This window comes from Manis pentadactyla, chromosome 9 (genome assembly GCF_030020395.1).
Source record: "Manis pentadactyla isolate mManPen7 chromosome 9, mManPen7.hap1, whole genome shotgun sequence".
Taxonomy (NCBI): Eukaryota; Metazoa; Chordata; class Mammalia; order Pholidota; family Manidae; genus Manis; species Manis pentadactyla.
The window spans coordinates 8,672,389-8,683,676 of NC_080027.1; the positions used below are offsets into that span (position 1 = coordinate 8,672,389).

At 41.9% G+C, this 11,288-nt stretch overlaps 1 protein-coding gene across 2 annotated transcripts in view; it reads left to right on the forward strand.

The window, feature by feature from the left end:
* Nucleotides 1-11,288, forward strand: part of CARS1 (cysteinyl-tRNA synthetase 1) — a 125,819-nt gene that overhangs the window by 34,951 nt on the left and 79,580 nt on the right. The window lies entirely within an intron of this gene.

Here is an 11,288-nt window from a genome sequence, read left to right on the forward strand (position 1 = left end):
TTGTGGCATTTTGTTAGGGCAGTCCTCGAAAACTAATACATTTGTTATATAACAATTCATTATACAATTATACAATTCAATATATTATTGTACAACAGTACTATTACAATATTGAAAATTAACTAAAACTACAAGTTGACTTCACAATGATGAGCAAAAATGTAGATTTATACACATAGTGCTGTTTATAAATTTTTTTTTTTTAATAATTATTTTTTATTGAAGGGTAGTTGACGCACAGTATTACATTACATTAGTTTCAAGTGTACAACACAGTGGTAGAACATTTATATACATAATTCTAGGTTCCAGCTATCACCCTACCAAGCTGTTACAATATCTTGACTGTATTCCTTATGCTGTACATTACATCCCGGTTACTTATTTATTTTACCATTGGAAGTCTGTCCTTTTTTTTTTTTTTTTTTTTTTTTTTTGTGAGGGCATCTCTCATATTTATTGATCAAATGGTTGTTAACGACAATAAAATTCTGTATAGGGGAGTCAATGCTCAATGCACAATCATTAATCCACCCCAAGCCTAATTTTCGTCAGTCTCCAATCTTCTGAGGCATAACAAACAAGTTCTTAATTGGAGAACAAATTCTTACATAATGAATAAGTTACATAGTGAACAGTACAAGGGCAGTCATCACAGAAACTTTCGGTTTTGCTCATGCATTATGAACTATAAACAGTCGGTTCAAATATGAATACTCATTTGGTTTTTATACTTGATTTATATGTGGATACCACATTTCTCTCTTTATTATTATTATTTTTAATAAAATGCTGAAGTGGTAGGTAGATACAAGATAAAGGTAGAAAATATAGTTTAGTGCTGTAAGAGAGCAGATGTAGATGATCAGGTGTGTGCCTGTAGACTATGTGTTAATCCAAGCTAGACCAGGGCAATAAAACATCCACGTGTGCAGAAGATTTCTCTCAGAACAGGGGGGGTGAGGTTCTAAGCCTCACCTCTGTTGATCCCCAATTTCTCACCTGATGGCCCCCCTGCGACTGTGCCTGTCTTAGGTTGTTCCTCCCTTGAGGAATCTTACCCGTCTCTGGCTAACCAGTCATCTTCCGGGGCCATACAGGGAAATGTGAAGTTGGTAAGTGAGAGGGAAGCCTTATTGTTTGAAAAGGTTAGCTTTTTACTTCTTTGCATATTTATGCCCTGTGGCTTCTATGCCCAGCATTTGTCTTGAGGTATCTTTACCACTTGGAAGAATTATGATACTCGGTAAATTTGATATGAGGCACGAATTCTATTTAAGGGTTGTAATTAGGAAGGAAGAAGAAAAGCTATAGAAGTAGCAGGCGGAAGAAAACATGGGAAGATTGATTATTTCTTTGACATATCTTCTTGTAGAGTAACTTCAGCATGTATAGGTTTTAAGCTACTACTTAAATTGCGCACACACCTTAACATAATAGGAGTATAGTTACATAACCAAAGCATATCTGTAATTACCAGCCATCTCCAGTGAAAAAAAGCAGCAATTTTTGAATGAGTGCCTGTTCTACATAAGATGAAGCTGGCCGCCCCCAAAAAGGAAGTCTTAACCTTGTAGACAATCAGTAAAGATGAGAACTCTAGGGGCTGCTGTCAGCCAACATGGCTCATGTCCTGGAAAGGGGACCTTTGCACACAGAGACAGACACCAGGTCTTTTGGCCTCTGCACTGCTACTGTAACTGGCCACGTAATAAAAATGGAGTAGGCTTTGTTGTGGTCCATATTGATTTATTGATGGATTGGTTGATTGATTGATCTGTTGTGAGCAAGAGTTTCCAATTTTGAAATGCCCGGTCAGAAGTGGCAGCTCTTTGAAGAAGGGAGGGCATCTGCCAATGGAATGATGTAGAATATAAGTCAGGACGTAAGAACCATCTCCCTCTAGGCCCCAGTGGAACTGAGTGTCCGTCCTCATTAGTGTAGGTTAAACGCTCTCCATAAACTGAAGACCTCCAGGAGTGATGTGGGTATGCATCCCCTCCAGCTGCTGCCAGGGACCTGGGAAGGGCCACCAGGGCCGTGAGGCGCTCAGCCCAGTGGCCCACAAGGAATTAAGTGCTGCCACCAATCCCCTGAGCTTGGGGGCAGGTCCTTCCCCAAGCTGGCTTCCATTGACACTGCAGCCTTGGCCGACACTCTGACGTCAGTCTGTGGGGTGTTGAGCAGTAGGCCCAGCTAAGGCACTTCCAGGCTCCTAACCTGCACACGCTGTGCAGAGGAAGTGAGTGTTTTCAGAAGCACAGTTTGGAGTCATTTGTTACACAGCCTGAGGTGTGTGACATATCAAAACTCCCTGGCCTCAAGTTGTTTTGCTGGGATCCAGCCCATGGGAGCTGTCTGCCCACAGGAGGACCCAGAGGTGCAGGGCTTCCAAAGACACGACACCCTCCCTCAGCCAAAGCTCGGAGAGCTGGCGACAGGGAGCCCTCCCCCAGCCTCCTGTCCCTCCTGACCCCCAAGAACCAAAATACAGAAGAGGGCTGTGAGCAGACCCCCACTGCAGGATCCTGGGTGGGTTCTGGGAGAATTGTTGAGTTGGGTGTGGACTGAAATTTTAAGATCGGACCATTTGGCTCTCTTATTTTTTATTGAAATGAATGTCATCTGACAAGGTGCATGAAATTCACCAATTTAGCCATTTTAAAGTGAATGATCAGTGGTATTCCGTTTACTCGGTGTTATGTGACCAGCGTCACTATCCGGTTCCCAAGCACTTTCATCTCAAACCCCAATGCCCATTAAGCAGTCACCCCCCATTCCTCCAGTCCTGTGACATCACTCCCTCAGACTGGGGCCTGGGAGACAACAGCCTGCCTGCCGTCCATGCTGACCAGCCCATGCTGGACATTTCACAAGCCCAGGATACCACAGTGTGTGGATCTGTGTCCGGCTTCTTTCACTTCGAATTGTTTTGAGGGTTCACCCATGTGATAGAGTGCTCTGTTCCTTTTATTTTTTTATTAAGGTGTCGTTGATACACACTCTTATGAAGGTTTCACATGAAAAACATTGTGGTTACTACATTCATCCGTATTATCAAGTCCCCCCCACACCGCATTGCAGTCACTGTCCATTAGCATAGTAAGATGCCACGGAGTCTACTTGTCCTCTCTGTGCTATCCTGCCTTCCCCATGGCCCCCCCTACATTATGTGTGCTAATCGTAATGCCACTTAATCCCCTTCTCCCTCCCTCCCCACCCATCCTCCCCAGTCCTTTTCCCTTTGGTAACCGCTAGTTCCTTCTTGGAGTCTGTGAGTCTGCTGCTGTTTTGTTGCTTCAGTTTTTCTTCATTGTTATACTCCACAAATGATGGAAATCTTTTGATGCTTGTCTTTCTCCACCTGGCTTATTTCACTGAGCATAATACCCTCTAGCTCCACCCATGTTGCAAATGGTAGAATTTGTTTTCTTATGGCTGAGTAATATTCCATTGTGTATATGTACCACATCTTTATCCATTCATCTACTGATGGACAACTAGGTTGCTTCCTTATCTTGGCTATTGTAAATAGTGCTGCGATAAACATAGGGGTGCGTATGTCTTTTGAATCTGTGATCTTGTTTCCTTGGGTAAATTCCTAGGAGTGGAATTCCTGGGTCAAATGGTACTTCTATTTTTAGTTTTTTGAGGAACCTCCATACTGCTTTCCACAATGGTTGAACTAATTTACATTCCCACCAGCAGTGTAGGAGGGTTCCCCTTTCTCTGCATCCTCGCCAGTATTTGTTGTTCCTTGTCATTTGGATGTTGGCCATCCTTACTGGTGTGAGGAGATATCTCATTGTGGTTTTAATTTGCATTTCTCTGATGATTAGCGATGTGGAGCATCTTTTCATGTGCTTGTTGGCCATCTGAATTTCTTCTTTGGAGAAGTGTCTGTTCATATCCTCTGCCCATTTTTTAAATTGGGTTATTTGCTTTTTGGGTTTTGAGGCATGTGAGTTCTTTATATACTTTGGCTGTTAACCCCTTATCAGGTATGTCATTTATGAATATATTCTCCCATACTGTAGAATGCCTTTTGTTCTACTGATGGCGTCCTTTGCTGAACAGAAGCTTTTTAATTTGATGTCCCATTTCTTCATTTTTGCTTTTGTTTCCCTTGCCCAAGCAGTTGTGTTCACAAAAAAACTTGCTCATGTTTATGTTCAAGAGATTTTTGCCTGTGTTTTCTTCTAAGAGTTTTATGGTTTCATGACTTACGTTCAGGGGTTCAATCCATTTCAAGTTTACTTTTGTGTACGGGGTTAGACAGTAATCCAGCTTCATTCTCTTACATGTAGCTCTCCAGTTTTGCCAACACCAGCTGTTGAAGAGGCTGTCATTTCCCCCATTGTATGTCCATCGCTCCTTTATCATATATTAATTGACCATATATGCTTGGGTTAATATCTGGGCTCTCTATTCTGTTCCACCGGTCTATGGGGCTGTTCTTGTGTCAGTACCAAATTGTCGTGATTACGGTGGCTTTGTAGTAGAGCCTGAAGTCAGGGCGTGTAATCCCCCCCACTTTCTTCTTCCTTCTCAGGATTGCAGGGTCTTTTGTGGTTCCATATGAATTTTAGAACTATTTGCTCTAGTTCCTTGAAGAATGCCGTTGGTATTTTGATAGGGGTTGCATTGAATCTGTAGATTGCTTTAGGCAGGATGGCCATTTTGACAATATTAATTCTTCCTATCCATGAGCACAGGATGTGTTTCCATTTATTGGTATCTTCTTTAATTTCTCTCATGAATGTCTTGTAGTTTTCAGAGAATAGGTCTTTCACTTCCTTGGTTAGGTTTATTCTTAGTATTTTATTCTTTTTGATGCAATTGTGAATGGAATTGTTTTCCTGATTTCTCTTTCTACTAGTTCATCATTAGTGTATAGGAATGCAACAGATTTCTGTGTATTAATTTTATATCCTGCAACTTTGCTGAATTAGATCTAGTAGTTTTTGAGTGGATTCTTTAGGGTTTTTTATGTACAATATCATATCATCTGCAAAAGGGCAATTTAACTTCTTCCTTGCCAATCTGGATGCCTTTTATTTCTTTGCATTATCTGATTGCTGTGGCTAGGATCTCTAGAACTATGTTGAATAAAAGTGGTGAGAGTGGGCATCCTTGTCTTGTTCCCGATCTTAAAGGAAAAGCTTTCAGCTTCTCACTGTTAAGTAGGATATTGGCTGTGGGTTTGTCATATATGGCTTTTATTATGTTGAGGTACTTGCCCTCTACACCCATTTTGTTGAGAGTTTTTATCATGAATGGATGTTGAATTTTGTCAAATGCTTTTTCAGTATCTATGGAGATGATCATGTGGTTTTTGTCCTTTTTTGTTGATGTGTATATGATGCTGATGGATTTTTCAAATATTGTACCATCCTTGCATCCCTGGAATAAATCCTACTTGGTCATGATGGATTATGTTTTTGATGTATTTTTGAATTCAGTTTGCTAATATTTTGTTGAGTATTTTTGCACCTATGTTCATCAGGGATATGGGTCTGTAATTTTATTTTTTTGTGTGTTGTATTTGCCTAGTTTTGATATTAGAATGATGCTGGCCTCATAGAATGCATTTGGAAGTATTCCCTCCCCTTCTACTTTTTGGAAAACTTTAAGGAGGATGGGTATTAGGTCTTCACTAAATATTTGATAAAATTCAGTGGTTAAGCCATCTGGTGCAGGAGTTTTCTTCTTTGGTAGTTTTTCAATGACCAATTTGATTTCATTGTGGGTAATTGGTCTATTCAGATTTTCTATTTCTTCCTGGGTCAGCCTTGGAAGTTTGTGTTTTTCTAGAAAGTTGTCTATTTCTTCTAGGTTACCCAATTTGTTAGCATATAATTTTTCATAGTATTCTCTAATAATTCTTTGTATTTCTGTGGTATCCATAGTGATTTTTCCTTTCTCATTTCTGATTCTGTTTATGTGTGTAGACTCTCTTTTTTTCTCGGTAAGTCTGGCTAGGGGTTTATCTATTTTGTTAATTTTCTCAAAGATCCAGCTTCTGCTTTCATTGATTCTATTGTTTTATTCTTGATTTTACTAATTTCTACTCTAATCTTTATTATGTCCCTCCTTGTACTGACTTTGGGCCTCATTTGTTCTTTTCAAAGCTTCATTAATTGTGAGTTGAGACTGTTCATATGGGATTGTTCTTCTTTCCTGAGGTAGGCCTGTATTGCAAATACTTCCCTCTTAGCACGGCCTTCGATGCATCCCGCAGGTTTTGCAGTATTGAATTATTGTCATTTGTCTCCATATATGGCTTAATCTCTGTTTTTATTTGGTCATTGATTCATTGATTATTTAGGAGCATGTTGTTAAGCCTCCATGTGTTTGTGGGCTTTTTCATTTTCTTTGCATAATTTATTTCTATATTCATACCTTTGTGGTCTGAGAAGCTGATTGGTATAATTTCAATCCTGAATTTACTGAGGCTCTTTTTTGTGGCCTAGTATATGATCTATTCTTGAAAATGTTCCATGTGCACTTGAGAAGAATGTGTATCCTGCTGCTTTTGGGTAGAATGTTCTGTAGATGTCCATTAGGTCCATCTGTTCTAATGTGTTGTTCAGTGCTTCTGTCTCCTTATTTGTTTTATGTCCAGTTGATCTGTCCTTTGGAGTAAGTGATGTGTTGAAGTTTCCTAAAATGAATTCATTGCATTCTATTTCCTCCTTTAATTCTGTTAGTATTTGTTTCACATATGTAGGTGCTCCTGTGTTGGGTGCATAGATATTTATAATGGTTATATCCTCTTGTTGGACTGACCCCTTTATCATTATATGATGTCCTTCTTTATCTCTTGTTACTCTTTGTTTTGAAGTCTATTTTGTCTGATACAAGTACTGCAACTCCTGCTTTTTTCTCCCTATTAGTTGCATGAAATATCTTTTTCCATCCCTTCACTTTTAGTCTGTGTATGTCTTTGGGTTTGAAGTGAGTCTCTTGTAAGCAGCATATAGATAGGCCTTGTTTTATTATCCATTCAGTGACTCTATATGTCTTTTGATTGGTGCATTCAGACCATTTACATTTAGGGTGATTATCGATAGGTATATACTTATTTGCATTGCAGGCTTTAGATTCATGGTTACCACAGGTTCCAGGGTAGCTTCTTTCCTATCTAACAGTCTAACTTAACTTGCTTATTATGCTATTTCAAACACAATCTAAAGGTTCTTTTTTTTCCTTCCCTTTTCTTTTTCCTCCATTCTTTATATATTAGGTGTCATATTCTGTATTTTTTGTGTATCCCTTGACTGACTTTGGGGGTAGTTGATTTAATTGTGCATTTTCTTAGTTATTAATTGGTCTACTTCTATTACTGTGGTTTTACTACCTCTGGTGACAGCTATTTAGCCTTAGCAGCACTTCCAACTATAGCAGTCCCTCCAAAATACACTGTAGAGATGGTTTTTGGGAGGTAAATTCTCTCAGCTTTTGCTCATCTGGAAATTGTTAATCCCTCCTTCAAATTTAAATGATAATCTTGCTGGGTAGAGTTTTCTTGGTTCAAGGCCCTTCTGTTTCATTGCATTGAATATATCATGCCACTCCCTTCTGGCCTGTAAGGTTTCTGCTGAGGAGTTTGATGATAGACTGATGGGTTTTCCTTTGTAGGTGATCTTTTTTCTCTCTCTGGCTACTTTTAATACTCTGTCCTTATCCTTGATCTTTGCCATTTTAATTATTATATGTCTTGGTGTTGTCCTCCTTGGATCCATTGTTTTGGGAGATCTATGCACCTCCATGGCCTGAAAGACTATCTCCTTCCCCAGAAGGGGAAGTTTTTAGCAATTACCTCCTCAAAGACACTTTCTATCCCTTTTCTCTCTTCTTCTTCTGGTGCCCCTATAATGTGAATATTGTTCCATTTGGATTGGCCACACAGTTCTCCTAATATTCTTTCATTCCTAGAGATCCTTTTTTCTCTCTGCCTCATCTACTTTGTATTCCTGTTTTTTAATTTCTATTTCATTTACCGTCTCCTCTACTTCATCTTGTATGTTTCATTTCAGATGCTGTATTTTTCAAAGTTTGTATCTCATTCTTGAATTCCTCTCTGAGGTCTTGAATATTTTTCTGTAGCTCCGTGAACATGTTTATGATTTTTATTTTGAAATCCCTTTCAGGAAGATTGGTGAATTCAGTTTCACTTGGCCCTCTTTCTGGTGTTTGTGGGATTTGGGGTTGAACCACATTCCTTTGATGTTTCATATTTGTGGATGGTGAGAAGCTCTACTCTCTGGAGTTGCTCAGCCCCTGGAGCAATGGCTGTGGTTGCAGGTGAGGGGCGCTGGTGTCTGCTGGGAGGAAAGAACTCTTTCCTGCTTCTCAGCTGTAGTGCCTGCCTTCACTGCCAAGGCCAGTGGACCAAGCGGGTAGGAGCCTCTATGTTACACCCTTGTAGCTGCTGTATGGAGTCACCCTATGGCTTTCCTGGTGGAATGGTGGGGGCAACAGTTTTGCGAGCCAGTGCCAGCAGGACGAAGGAGCAGCAGACTGTGTATCTCAGTGGGGGCCCTTGAAGTTGCGTTGCCAGCCAGGGGGATGGAGCACCTGAATCTCCTGAAAGTTCCCAACCTGCTGGGCTGAGTGTGCTGGGACGATTTTGTTCACCTGTTAATTCTCTTGAGCAGCAAGCTCTCTGTGATCCTTGCCCTTTTAGCAGCTCCCTCACTGTTGGGAAGTCTGCAAGAGTGCCTGCCTTTCTTTTGTCCCAGAGAAGCTGGTTGTGAGTACCCGTTCTCCACAAGCAACTGGAATCTCAGTCTCTGCGTTATTCCGCCTGTCTCAGCTTTCCAACCCCACTGATCTCCAGAGCACCATGAATTGTAAGTTCCTGCTCACAGAGCAGATCTCCAGGGCTGGGTGTTCAGCAGTGCTAGGCCTCCACCCCGTTTCTCTCCCTCCTGCCAGTGAGCTGGGGTTGGGGAAGGGCTTGGGTCCTGCTGGATTATGGCTTTGGTACTTTATCCTTTCCTGTGAGGCCTGCTTTTTTCCCCCAGATGTAGGCAGTCTGTTGCAGTTCATTCCTGTTGCTCTTTCAGGATTAGTTGTATTTGCTATATTTTCATAATATATGTGGTTTTGGGAAGAGGTTTCTCACGCCGCCGTCTTTAAGCCCTCTCCGTTCCTTTTATTTATATTCACATCCATTTTATTCATAAAATATATACTTTTATTGCTTCACTTGTCATTTGACGGACATTTAGATCGTTTCCACTATTTTACTATCATGAACAAAAATGTTATGAACATCTGTGCACAGGTTTTTGTGGGGATGCGTGATTTCATTTTGCATAGATCTATTTTTTATTGACTTAAAAGCTATCTACAGGGCTCTATGGATGGTAATAATGAATTTTAAAGACTTGAATTTTTTAGATGTTTCTTTTTTTTCTTTAAGAGAATGGGAAAACGGGCTTGTTAAATCCACAAATTCAGCCGGAACCTTCATTAAACTTGCACTGGAAAGAGCACTTACGCTTCAGCACGGAAACGACACCCCGGAAAGTGGTCTTGCACAACAGAATCTGTACTGTCTGTGGTCACATTACTCATGCCCTGAGGTGAGCTTCAGTACCAGGCTTGCCTCCACAGCACTGTTCTGGGCTTCCTGTGTGAGGAAGTAAGCGGGCCTTCTCCAGGGCTCACCAACTCAGGATGGAGTTATGACATCTGGGTTCCTTTCTGAGTGGGCTGCATGACCTCCTGGTTGACCTTGATTGACCTTAGGGTTCTCAGCAGGGCAGGGTGTGTAAGAAGGGAGACTTTCTCCAGGATGAGCAATGCTCTCCTTCAAGTTGTACCTGATTCATTTAAGGCTGTGGCATGTGCCCTGGGCATGGAGAGGGGCACCCCTGCTTTTGGAGCAGTCCTGGGGAGTGCAGCTGGGGTGCAACCTTTGCCGGGGGCCCTTCCAAGGCATCTTCTGGTCCTGCCTGCATCCCTTGCCGGCCATGTACAGCATGAGCTGTGCTGGAGGCTGCACTTCTAGGGGTGATGACCCATAATTAAGGGCTCTGGAAAATCTGCCAGCAATGTTGCATTCAGCCGCCGTCAGGGGCCAGCATGGTTGTGGGCTATGGTATGAGGTTCATTCCCATCAGGCTTCTGTCCTGAAGTCATTTATTAGTTCTACCAGGCTGTTTGCTTGCTTTGAGGAACCTCGAGGGTTTTTGATATGTGAGATGATGTCATTTGCGAAGAGAGTTTTACTTCTTCCTTTTCAGTTTGGATGACCTGGGCTTAATGTCTTGCCTAACGCTCTGGCTGACATTGGACCTTGTAAGCAGCGGGTCTAGGGTTTTTGGCCACTGGGAAGCTGCATTGTGGGAGAAGCCCAGGAGGAGGCCTGAAATGGGAAGCTGATGACTGAATTCTGTGACTGTTGCAGGAACCACGGGAACTATGAACAAGGAGTCAGGACACCAAGACGTTTGGCAAAAAGGAGTTTATTAGTGCCGACGCTGGGTCACCAGATTCATATCCGAAGGCTGAGCCCCGAGCGCAGCGGAGCTGTGTCTTTTAGACCTTCGCTACAAGGTTAAAGGCACGCAGGCGCTCCTATACCATACCCCAACAATGCCACAACGCCGGAAAGACCCTCCCTTCCTGAGTTAAAAAAAAACATCGTCCTGTTCTTGGGCTTCCTAAATCATAACCAGGTCTAACCAGGTCATAGAGTGCAGCAGCCCGCGGGGGCAGGAGCCCTCAGCCTGAGTCATCCCCAAACCGAGACTTCAGAAGCGGAAGCCATGGTGCAGGAGTGTTCGTGGTTGAGTGTGTGTGAAAATAAACAAAACCTGTTTTATTTTGACTTCCAGCATTAGTTCTTTCAATGGTTTAAATAGCAGCAATGTATCCAGCGATGTGGAGGATTAAGAACACTCGCAAAGTGGTGAGAAGGACACTAGGCAGGTAGTTAGTATAAATGATGTGATGGGCTAATTACATATATAACAGACTGAAGAGCAAAATGGGCCTTCCAAGCTCATTATTTCTACATGTGCTGTAATAGCTGTTTTGGACCAGACGCCTCATGGAATGTCATGAATTGTGTCCCCCCTCTCCCAAAATTCCTATGTTGAAGACCTCAGGATGGGACCTTGTTTTGAACTAGGTTGCAATTACTCTCTTTTGCAGATGCGACTAGTTAGATGAGGTGGCAGTGGACTAAGGTGGCCCTAATCGGATGTGACTGGCATCCTTACAAAAAGGGAAAACTAACACGTTGTGCAGACACACGGTACGCAGATGGCGGC